The 12,973-nt window shown below is 47.2% G+C and overlaps 1 protein-coding gene across 2 annotated transcripts in view; it reads right to left on the bottom strand.

Annotated features, from left to right (window-relative positions):
• The window catches only part of ITGA11 (integrin subunit alpha 11), a 151,591-nt gene that overhangs the window by 109,454 nt on the left and 29,164 nt on the right, over positions 1-12,973 (bottom strand). The gene's annotated exons all lie outside the window — the stretch shown is intronic.

Below are 12,973 nucleotides of genomic sequence, written 5' to 3'. Positions count from 1 at the left end.
TACACTTTAAAGTAGATCTTAACATGATAGCTACGCATCACTAACTCTAACCAAAAGCCCACAAAGACTTAAAGGGGTATTCCGGGATTTTTTTTTATTTGACTATGTTACAGGGGCTGTAAAGTTAGTGTAGTTCATAATATAGTGTCTGTACCTGTGTGTGACGGTTTTCTCACAATTCTTATGGGATTTTCACCCCAATATTTTTTTTTAACAGCATACAAAATGACTGCTGTCTCGGATTTTTCCCAGCTTGCAATGCGGCCGAGACCTGACTCGCTAGTCAGCTGATGACAGGGAGCCTGTCTGCTTCAATGGGTGGAGGGATCAATCTGCAACTAATGCAACAGCTGTAGGCACCCTGATTGAAGACCACAGGTCTGCAGCTAATTTATGTTTCAATGGGAGGGGTGGCTGATGTGTGGGAGGGAGGAAAATGGAATTGTGGGATTTGTAGGCAAACAAGAAAACTGAAAACAGGAAATACAAGTTCATAGAAAGCTAGCCACAGTGTTATGGTAATCTCACAACATAGTCATTTAGCCCCAAGACAAGCGCAGATCCTTCCTAAGCATGTCCATTACTGTCTGCCAGGTACGTACTAAAATCACCTTAGGGTAGATAACCCCTTTAAATGTTGGCAGAAGGGTCCTTGCTTAGCTACTTTCCTCTTCTGTCTAGACAATTCTCTATCTTGGAGCAGGAACAGGATTTTAGAGATGCAGTGTAAACTGCAGACAGTCTTTGGTGAAACTTCCTGAACACCACACATTGCCATGATCACTGTGCCAGACTCAGATCCGACTTAGGTTAGACTCTAGCAATTAGAAGTGGATATTGGTTCACTGACAAAGCCATGGATTGCTTATTTGCTTGAAACAGGCTTAGCTGAAAAGCTGGAATCATTCTTCTCCTCACATGACTTAGCAGAGAACTAGAACTTGTAAGACTGCTTCCTCAGACCTTCTAGCAGTTTTTGTATAGAAACTGGATGAGAGGAGTCATGTGACCAATGTTCTGTGCAACCTTTACAATTATAGTTCACCAGTGGGGGCAGTAAAGAGTACAATGTTAACCCTTGCACATCCTTAATACCACAGTGTATGCAGAGATGGAAATGTGACACAGAAAATATCAAGTTTAACGATACTGAGGTATAAATTCGGGCACTTAGAGAGAGAACTCTTCAGCCACATGACAACTATTTACTTCAGGAGTTGTGAGACGGTACAGGGACAATACATTAGCTAGTACTGTCAGCTGGTGTATGTGTATTAAAGGGCTTAGCTGTACTTGTCAGCTCCATAGTGCCTATCCAGTCAACCTCTCACCCTGGATTTGCAGTAAAGAGGAACTTGGGGACCATTCTAGTGATCAATGTGGGTGCCTGTGGTGGGGCCCTTAGCAATCATATACTCAGCACTGTCACGATGCCGGCTGGCAGGTAGTGGATCCTCTGTGCCAGAGAGGGATTGGCGTGGACCGTGCTAGTGGACCGGTTCTAAGTCACTACTGGTTTTCACCAGAGCCCGCCGCAAAGCGGGATGGTCTTGCTGCGGCGGTAGTGACCAGGTCGTATCCACTAGCAACGGCTCACCTCTCAGGCTGCTGAAGATAGGCGCGGTACAAGGGAGTAGACAGAAGCAAGGTCGGACGTAGCAGAAGGTCGGGGCAGGCAGCAAGGATCGTAGTCAGGGGCAACGGCAGGAGGTCTGGAACACAGGCTAGGAACACACAGGAAACGCTTTCACTGGCACAATGGCAACAAGATCCGGCAAGGAAGTGCAGGGGAAGTGAGGTGATATAGGGAAGTGCACAGGTGAAGACACTAATTGGAATCACTGCGCCAATCAGCGGCGCAGTGGCCCTTTAAATCGCAAAGACCCGGCGCGCGCGCGCCCTAGGGAGCGGGGCCGCGCGCGCCGGGACAGGACCGAGGGAGAGCGAGTCAGGTACGGGAGCCGGGGTGCGCATCGCGAGCGGGCGCTACCCGCATCGCGAATCGCATCCCGGCTGGAAGCGGAATCGCAGCGCCCCGGGTCAGTGGATCTGACCGGAGCGCTGCAGCGGGGAGAGTGTAGCGAGCGCTCCGGGGAGGAGCGGCGACCCGGAGCGCTCGGCGTAACAGTACCCCCCCCCTTGGGTCTCCCCCTCTTCTTAGAGCCTGAGAACCTGAGGAGCAGACTTTTGTCTAGGATGTTGTCCTCAGGTTCCCAGGATCTCTCTTCAGGACCACAACCCTCCCAGTCCACTAAAAAAAAAGTTTTCCCTCTGACCTTTTTAGAGGCTAAGATCTCTTTGACAGAGAAGATGTCCGAGGAGCCGGAAACAGGAGTGGGAGGAACAGATTTGGGAGAAAAACGGTTGAGGATGAGTGGTTTAAGAAGAGAGACGTGAAAGGCATTAGGGATACGAAGAGAAGGAGGAAGAAGAAGTTTGTAAGAGACAGGATTAATTTGACACAAAACTTTGAAAGGACCAAGATAGCGTGGTCCCAACTTGTAGCTAGGGACACGGAAGCGGACATATTTAGCGGAGAGCCATACCTTGTCTCCAGGGGAAAAAACGGGAGGAGCTCTTCTTTTCTTATCTGCGAACTTCTTCATGCGTGATGAAGCCTGTAAGAGAGAATTTTGGGTCTCTCTCCATATGATGGAAAGGTCACGAGAAATTTCATCCACAGCGGGTAGACCAGAGGGCAAGGGGGTAGGGAGGGGGGGAAGAGGGTGACGGCCGTACACCACGAAAAATGGGGATTTGGAGGAAGATTCAGAGACTCTGAAGTTATACGAGAATTCGGCCCATGGAAGGAGATCTGCCCAGTCATCCTGGCGGGAGGAAACAAAATGTCGCAAATAATCACCCAAGACCTGGTTAATTCTTTCTACTTGTCCATTGGACTGGGGATGATATGCAGAAGAAAAATTTAATTTAATCTTGAGTTGTTTACAGAGAGCCCTCCAGAATTTAGACACGAATTGGACACCTCTATCCGAGACGATCTGCGTAGGCAACCCGTGAAGACGAAAAATGTGTACAAAAAATTGTTTAGCCAACTGAGGCGCTGAAGGAAGACCAGGAAGAGGGATGAAATGTGCCATTTTGGAGAATCGATCAACGACCACCCAAATAACAGTGTTGCCACGGGAAGGGGGTAAATCAGTAATAAAATCCATACCAATCAGAGACCAAGGCTGTTCGGGGACAGGCAGGGGATGAAGAAAACCAGCGGGCTTCTGGCGAGGAGTCTTATCCCGGGCACAGATAGTGCAGGCTCGCACAAAGTCCACAACATCCGTCTCCAGAGTCGGCCACCAATAGAAGCGGGAGATGAGTTGCAGAGATTTCTTGATGCCCACATGACCTGCGAGATGGGAGGAGTGACCCCATTTGAGGATTCCGAGGCGTTGGCGTGGAGAAACAAAGGTCTTTCCTGGAGGAGTTTGCCTGATGAAGGCAGGAGAAGTGGAGATCAGGCAGTCAGGTGGAATGATGTGTTGCGGAGAGAGTTCAACTTCTGAGGCATCCGAGGAACGAGAGAGAGCATCGGCCCTAATGTTCTTATCGGCAGGACGAAAGTGAATCTCAAAATTAAACCGGGCAAAGAACAGAGACCACCGGGCCTGGCGAGGATTCAGCCGTTGGGCAGACTGGAGGTAGGAGAGGTTCTTGTGGTCGGTGTAAATAATAACTGGAAATCTTGATCCCTCCAGCAGATGCCTCCATTCCTCAAGTGCTAATTTAATGGCTAGAAGCTCTCGATCCCCGATGGAGTAGTTCCTCTCCGCCGGAGAGAAGGTCCTAGAAAAAAAACCACAAGTGACGGCATGCCCGGAAGAATTTTTCTGTAGAAGAACAGCTCCAGCTCCCACTGAGGAGGCATCAACCTCCAGTAGGAAGGGTTTGGAAGGGTCAGGTCTGGAGAGCACGGGAGCCGAAGAAAAGGCAGACTTGAGTCGTTTAAAGGCGTCTTCCGCTTGAGGAGGCCAGGACTTGGGATCGGCATTTTTTTTGGTTAAAGCCACGATAGGAGCCACAAGGGTAGAAAAATGTGGAATAAATTGCCTGTAATAATTGGCGAACCCCAAAAAGCGTTGGATAGCACGGAGTCCGGAGGGGCGTGGCCAATCTAAGACGGCAGAGAGTTTGTCTGGATCCATTTGTAGTCCCTGGCCAGAGACCAAATATCCTAGAAAAGGAAGAGATTGGCATTCAAACAGACATTTCTCAATTTTAGCATAGAGTTGATTGTCACGAAGTCTCTGAAGAACCATACGGACATGCTGGCGGTGTTCTTCTAGATTGGCCGAAAAAATTAGGATATCATCCAGATATACAACAACACAGGAGTATAACAGATCACGAAAAATTTCATTAACAAAGTCTTGGAAGACAGCAGGGGCGTTGCACAGGCCAAAGGGCATGACCAGATACTCAAAGTGTCCATCTCTGGTGTTAAATGCTGTTTTCCACTCATCCCCCTCTCTGATGCGGATGAGGTTATAGGCGCCTCTTAAGTCCAATTTAGTAAAGATGTGGGCACCTTGGAGGCGATCAAAGAGTTCAGAGATGAGGGGTAGGGGGTAGCGGTTCTTAACCGTGATTTTATTAAGACCGCGGTAGTCAATGCAAGGACGTAGGGAGCCATCTTTTTTGGACACAAAGAAAAATCCGGCTCCGGCAGGAGAGGAGGATTTACGGATAAAGCCCTTTTTTAAATTTTCCTGGACGTATTCAGACATGGCAAGAGTCTCTGGGGCAGAGAGAGGATAAATTCTGCCCCGGGGTGGAGTAGTGCCCGGGAGGAGGTCGATAGGACAATCATAAGGCCTGTGAGGAGGTAGAGTCTCCGCTTGTTTTTTGCAGAAAACATCCGCGAAGTCCATATAGGCCTTAGGGAGACCGGTTACTGGAGGAACCACAGAGTCACGGCAAGGGTTACTGGGAACCGGTTTTAGACAGTCCTTGGAACAAGAGGGCCCCCAACTCTTGATCTCCCCAGTGGACCAATCCAGGGTTGGGGAATGAAGTTGAAGCCAGGGAAGTCCAAGGAGAATTTCCGAGGTGCAATTGGGGAGGACCAAAAGTTCAATCCTCTCGTGATGAGATCCGATGCTCATTAGAAGGGGCTCCGTGCGGAAACGTATGGTACAGTCCAATCTTTCATTGTTTACACAATTGATGTAAAGGGGTCTGGCGAGACTGGTCACTGGGATGTTGAACCTGTTGACGAGAGAGGCCAAAATAAAATTTCCTGCAGATCCAGAGTCCAAGAAGGCCACAGTAGAGAAGGAGAAGGCAGAGGCAGACATCCGCACAGGCACAGTAAGACGTGGAGAAGCAGAGTAGACATCAAGGATTGTCTCACCTTTGTGCGGAGTCAGCGTACGTCTTTCCAGGCGGGGAGGACGGATAGGACAATCCCTCAGGAAGTGTTCGGTACTAGCACAGTACAGGCAGAGGTTCTCCATGCGGCGTCGTGTCCTCTCTTGAGGTGTCAGGCGAGACCGGTCGACCTGCATAGCCTCCACGGCGGGAGGCACAGGAACAGATTGCAGGGGACCAGAGGAGAGAGGAGCCGAGGAGAAGAAACGCCTCGTGCGAACAGAGTCCATATCTTGGCGGAGCTCCTGACGCCTTTCGGAAAAACGCATGTCAATGCGAGTGGCTAGGTGAATAAGTTCATGAAGATTAGCAGGCATTTCTCGTGCGGCCAGAACATCTTTAATGTTGCTGGATAGGCCTTTTTTAAAGGTCGCGCAGAGGGCCTCATTGTTCCAGGATAATTCTGAAGCAAGAGTACGGAATTGTACGGCATACTCGCCAACGGAAGAATTACCCTGGACCAGGTTCAACAGGGCAGTCTCAGCAGAAGAGGCTCGGGCAGGTTCCTCAAAGACACTTCGGATTTCCGAGAAGAAGGAGTGTACGGAGGCAGTGACGGGGTCATTGCGGTCCCAGAGCGGTGTGGCCCAAGACAGGGCTTTTCCAGACAGAAGGCTGACTACGAAAGCCACCTTAGACCTTTCAGTGGGAAACAGGTCCGACATCATCTCCAGATGCAGGGAACATTGGGAAAGAAAGCCACGGCAAAACTTAGAGTCCCCATCAAATTTATCCGGCAAGGATAGGCGTAGACCAGGAGCGGCCACTCGCTGCGGAAGAGGTGCAGGAGCTGGCGGAGGAGATGACTGCTGAAGCTGTGGTAGTAACTGCTGTAGCATAACGGTCAGTTGAGACAGCTGTTGGCCTTGTTGCGCTATCTGTTGTGACTGCTGGGCGACCACCGTGGTGAGGTCAGCGACAACTGGCAGAGGAACTTCAGCGGGATCCATGGCCGGATCTACTGTCACGATGCCGGCTGGCAGGTAGTGGATCCTCTGTGCCAGAGAGGGATTGGCGTGGACCGTGCTAGTGGACCGGTTCTAAGTCACTACTGGTTTTCACCAGAGCCCGCCGCAAAGCGGGATGGTCTTGCTGCGGCGGTAGTGACCAGGTCGTATCCACTAGCAACGGCTCACCTCTCAGGCTGCTGAAGATAGGCGCGGTACAAGGGAGTAGACAGAAGCAAGGTCGGACGTAGCAGAAGGTCGGGGCAGGCAGCAAGGATCGTAGTCAGGGGCAACGGCAGGAGGTCTGGAACACAGGCTAGGAACACACAGGAAACGCTTTCACTGGCACAATGGCAACAAGATCCGGCAAGGAAGTGCAGGGGAAGTGAGGTGATATAGGGAAGTGCACAGGTGAAGACACTAATTGGAATCACTGCGCCAATCAGCGGCGCAGTGGCCCTTTAAATCGCAAAGACCCGGCGCGCGCGCGCCCTAGGGAGCGGGGCCGCGCGCGCCGGGACAGGACCGAGGGAGAGCGAGTCAGGTACGGGAGCCGGGGTGCGCATCGCGAGCGGGCGCTACCCGCATCGCGAATCGCATCCCGGCTGGAAGCGGAATCGCAGCGCCCCGGGTCAGTGGATCTGACCGGAGCGCTGCAGCGGGGAGAGTGTAGCGAGCGCTCCGGGGAGGAGCGGGGACCCGGAGCGCTCGGCGTAACAAGCACCATTCTGTGGATAGGTTATGAATGTACAGTGGTCCCTCAACATACAATGGTAATCCGTTCCAAATGGACCATCGTTTGTTGAAACCATCGTATGTTGAGGGATCCGTTCAATGTAAAGTATAGGACAGTGGTCTACAACCTGCGGACCTCCAGATGTTGCAAAACTACAACACCCAGCATGCCCGGACAGCCAACGGCTGTCCGGGCATGCTGGGAGTTGTAGTTTTGCAACATCTGGAGGTCCACAGGTTGTAGACCACTGGTATTGGAGGTTATACTCACGTGTCCCCGCCGTTCCGGAGTGTCACCGCTCGTCACCGCTGCCCTGGATGTTGCCCTCCATCGCTGTCGCCGCGTCCCCGGGTGTCCCTGACACTCCGGCAAGGCCTCTGCTTCCCCGGCATCCTCACTCTCCGTCGCCACCATCACGTCGTTACGCGCGCCGCTTCTATTGGATGATAGGATGGCGAGGCGACGTGATGACGACGATGGAGAGTGCTGACGATGCAGGGGATCCCGAAGAGGACGCACGGAGCCCCGAGGACAGGTAAGTGATCGTCAGCGGACCACACGGGGCACCGTAAACGGCTATCCGGCGACAGCTGAAACAGTCTGCGCTGCTGGATAGCCGTTTATGCGATGGCCCCGACATACAAAAGCATCGTATGTTGATGCTGCCTTCAACATGCAATGGCCTCTGAGAGGCCATCATATGTTGAAATGATCGTATGTCGGGGCCACGTAGGTCGGGGGGGGGGGTCACTGTATTTGTATAAACACAGAGTTAGAATTACTGCTTGCAGGATTCTTGTACTTCTGCTTTCACAAAAGTCAGAGGAGTATTTAACAAATATTGGTAAAGGCCCAGTGACGGGGTTAGAGGTTAAATTCCTGGCTTTCTAGGTCAGTTGAGAGTTAAAACGCTTAAAATGTTGGCAATTCTTAGAATTCTGACTACTGAAACATTTGTGGGAACTGAATATTACTGTCATGCAGCTTTCTTACCGATATAACAAAGAAACAGTTGAAGAGCGTTTTTAGACTTTACTTGACATTTTAATGTGATTCTGAGATGGCCCAAGATATAATATAGAAAATGAACGTAACGCTTAACATTTCTTTGAAGTAAATGTCATTTCCAGTTAAGGAATATTAAGTAATTTTCAGATCTTGAGTTCTTTAATAAGTTATTAAATAAAGATGTGATCTAAAAATCCTGTGGTGAATCCTAGTGATGAGTAGCATTGCGTTTATTTGAATTTGCGATATTTTGCGAATATATAGACGAATATTCGTCCTATATTTGCGAATTTTGCGCATTCGTTATATTCGCATATTCGAGGAAGAAAACAAGGAGGGGGTGGGAAACTTTACTATTGGTTGTTAGGGATGTTGTTAAGAACCTCTGACAAGTGTATTTGCATCATTCTAATTGACCCACAAGTGAAAAGAAGGAATATGCGCATATGCGGCAAAAAGTGAATATTTGTAATTTCGAATATATAGTGAATATTCGCGATAAAAATGTGCGCCCAACACTAGTGAATTCCATGGAAGCCCCCATTAAGGGAGAAATAGAAATAATTCCAGATAATACAATGTATGAGTAAGAGTCTCTAAAGTTTAATTGTAACTATAGGAAGTGCCGCTTAAATGTAGCCCTAGAGCATAAAACTGGATTATTACGTAGGGAACAAGTGGGCAGTGTATTATACTAACGGTACATGTACACTTTAGCTACTCTCTCGATTCCTCATGCTTACTCGCCTATGGTGGTAGCTTATCTCCAAAAGAGACAAAATGATCTGGTGTTGATATTCACCATGACTATTCCTTCTTTACTCCAACATCATCTCTTAGGATGCCGCCATACACATTAGATATTTGTCCAGTCTTGGCAAAATTGTTGGGTTTTCACCAACTTTTTTTGTTTATCTGGGGACTTCAACACTATATCCATGTCTGAAGGACACTTTCTCACTGATCCCCCACTGCTGGTGCCCTGACACTCACCGGGTCCCCATTGATCACCACTTCCTGGTCCTGTTTTGATGCAGGTAACAGCTGAAAATACACGCTCAGCCAATCACTGGCCAGAGTCACCTACTAAAAACATATGTATCCTACTGGAGAATCCCTTACAGGAAAGATGAGGATCACATGATTGCATATAACTCAATGAGCGGATTTACTTATGCTTTCTAATTCTATGGGCCATATTTATCCCAGTGGTATATTCAACAGTTCTAAAGATTTTCCAGATTTATTAAGGGGGTAGTCCAGGGAACTGAACTTTTTAGGGGATAAGTGTCTGATCGTGGATTCTCCTGTACAGCGTCTCAGCTGCTTATATGTCCTCGATGTGTTCTGGCCCTCAACTCCCTGGACAGATTTAAGTGACAGCCTACTTAGCCAATCACCAGCTGAGACAGGACATCACTGCAGCTGGTGATTGGCTAAGTGGGCCGTTACTTGCGTCCATCCAAGAAGGTGGGGGCCATTGTGCGCAGAGGATGTGTAAGTAGCTAGGGCCCCAAACAGAAGATTGTGGGGGGTCCTAGCAGTAGCACCCCCTGCGATCAGACACTAATCATCTATCCTGTGGATTTGGGATGAGTGTCTAAACAAATTCAGTTCCTCTGACTACTCCTTTAAACTTACTTTGAACAAAATTTCTCTCTGAATTAGATGCATTTAAAGGGATACTCTAGTGGAAAACAAATGGTTTCAAATCAACTAACTGGTGCCAGAAAGTTAAACAGATTTGTAAATTACTTCTGTTTTAAAATCTTATACCTTCCAGTACTTTTCAGCTGCTGTATACTACAGAGAAAATTGTTAAGTTCTTTTCAGTCTGACCACAGTGCTCTCTGCTGACATCTCTGTCCATGTCAGGGACTGTCCAGAGCAGGAGCAAATCCCCATAGAAAACCTCTCCTGCTCTGTACAGTTCCTGACATGAACAGAGGTGTCAGCAGAGAGCACTGTGGTCAGACTGGAATAATTACACAACCTTCTGTGGCGCATACAGCAGCTGATAAGTGCTGCAAGAATTAAGTAATTTACAAATTTTCTGGCACCAGTTGTTTTGAGAAAATGTGTTTTCCACCGGAGAACCCCTTTAAGCCAAGTTCTTGCTGCACAACTGCACCTTTTCTCTGTCCATGTCCTCCTATTACATGCAACATTTTTAAAACATAAAAAATCTTTCTTAAATGAAAATATCTCAGAATGCTCCATAATTTACCCCAAAGCTGAGGTGCAAAGACACTGGTCAAGCTCATATGTTCCTTCGGATATGTTTTTAGCCTCGGCCTTATTGATCCAGGTGCAAGAAATAAAACATATTAGCTCAGCAGGCTGGTTTCACATACACACTTTTTGAGAGAAAAGCTGCAGTTTTGCCAGTTTTTCTTCAGTTTTTTTGAGCCAAACTCAGGAGTGGATTCAAAATGAACAAAAGATATTAAAATAATGTATACTCCTTCTTTCTGGATCTACTTCAGGTTTTGTCTAAACAAAAACCTGCATAAATAATTGAAGGTGCATTAAAAAAAATGCAGTGGTAAAAAAAAGCCCACAATACCATAAAAAAAAAAAAAAAACTAGAATTTTCCTGACATTTTTGTTGTTTATGAAGGGCTCACATTGAACTTTCCAGCTCATACGGAATCATGGCCAGAATCTAGGCTCCTCCTCAACCTAATTCCTTCAGATAAGATTTAGCCAACGCTAGAGATTCCTACAGATCCCAGATGAGATACAAACGCACCACAAAAATGCAAACATATGTAAGACACTTTTTGGCCTTTTCTTCTTCAAATAAACTTAACCCTTTCATTGTATTGATTTCACAATGCTGAATATCCTGTTGTGGACGGTGTTGAATACACAATGGTTAAAGTGTCTTGTTCTGTTCATGTAACACCAGAACTTATGAAGACCTGGAACCATTTTATTATGTAGAATTAATATCTTAAACTGATTCATAAAATTATCTTACATACTTTGTAAGTATGAGTGGTTTGTTATAGGGCTATACTTTTTGTTTGAAGCTGGCCCGGCATTCAGCTGAGGTCATCCATTGGTTTCCCCAAGCCAATTTCAGTGTTGCTTACCAGCTTCCATATAGTTAACCATGTAATAGTTAACCATGTAACCATGCATAGTTGGACTGGGTCTACCAGAGCATGGGTGGAGTGGCTCACACTAACGGATAGTAAAGCATAATCCTGGGTGAGGAAACCCCCATCAATGACATCCATATTTTGGGATAAGGGCTTGTAGAAATGGATTGGCTCCATAAGGCAGTGACTCAACAAGCTTGCGGTGTGCATGTGCGTCTGTTTAGTGAAAGTTTTGACTTATCACGTTCAAACATTGCTTTTCTTTGTCTTAGTTATTTCTCCATTGAGGAGAATGTCTTACAGTATGGTCCCACATGTTGTATTTTGCTGCTGTGTATTTTCCTTGCCATTGAAGTCAAGCTGATTTTGCTATCTATTGACTTTAATGGATAGGAAAATACACAGCAGCAATTAAGCAGCAAAATACTCTTAGGGTACAGTCCCACATAGCGCTTACGCAGCGTATTTCATGCTGTGCAGCAGGAAATATGCTGCGTATTCTCCAATTAGCGAACACACAGGGCTACCCGGCGGCAGCCCTGGGTGATCAGTGAGGTTTGGAGGCGGGCTGCGGGGACTGTGATGCGCGACCCCGCCTCTAAAGCTTACTGAGCGCACACGGCTGTTGCCAGGTACCCCTGTGTGTATGCTGATCTGAGAATACGCAGCGTATTTCCCACTATGCAGCATGAAATACTCTGCGTAAGTGCTACGTGGGACTGTACCCAAAAAGAACATTCTCAACCTTACTACCTATGCTGCTATATTACTTAGACCCACAATCCTAGAGGCATATGATGGTTCTCCTTTGGTAGAATACCCATAAAATCCGAAAGAACAAATATCATGACTTGATTCTCTTGCAAGGTCAAATATTTCTGTAAGATTACGGCACACCCAGCCTAATGCTACACATATTGCTTGTAGCCAGATATTACAGTGTGTCCCGATTCTACATTGTACTTACAGGAAGATCTCTTTCCCACAATGCAGCACTAGTGGATGGATCCATGCACAACACAATCTATTACATTAAAATATTCAATCTAAAAAAGGTGGGGGAGATTTTATCATGTAACTTAGAGCAAATAGAAAGGGGTTTATTTAAATGTACAGTGCTTTATAAAGAGAATGAATATGTTTCATAGCAAGTGTAAAAAAAGACATTCCTGCACTCACCGCAATCCGCAGTTCACTATGAGGAAGCCGTAATGGAGGTTCGGGACTTGCACGGGGGCTCAGAGGCCTCTGAGCCCCCGTGCAAGTCCCGAACCTCCATCCACCTAGGTCTGCTCATTTCCTAGCACCACCGTACCACCTCATAGATTGAATGGGAATTTGATTTCTACAAATTCAAATTCAATACATTGGCCCTCATTTACTATTGCAAACCCGACATGTTTTGTCGGGTTGCACGCCAGATTCTGTCGCATTGCGCCAGAAATTCTGTCTGCGCCAGATTTTGCGCCAGAATTTGCATCAGAATTGAAAAAACCTAGACTAACTCTCCATTTTGCTAAGAAAACCCGAAAAAGGGTCGTGGTCGCCGGGGAAAGGGGCCGTGGTCTGTGAAAAGGGGCGTGTTCCCGACATTTTCACAAAAAAACAACATATTTACTAAGGTTTCCACATAAAATGTGGAGGATTTGAGCTGAGGAAAACCAGACAGATCAGAGCATGTGTAAAAAAAAGCAAAGTGTAGGGAAAATGGAAAATGTAGGGAAACCTTTGTAAATACCATGGAAAATAAATTGTAGGGAATTAAAACCCACAAAGAAACCTACACAACA

The sequence above is a fragment of the Hyla sarda genome, chromosome 4, assembly GCF_029499605.1.
Source record: "Hyla sarda isolate aHylSar1 chromosome 4, aHylSar1.hap1, whole genome shotgun sequence".
Taxonomy (NCBI): Eukaryota; Metazoa; Chordata; class Amphibia; order Anura; family Hylidae; genus Hyla; species Hyla sarda.
This window is presented reverse-complemented; position numbering and strand designations above follow the sequence as displayed.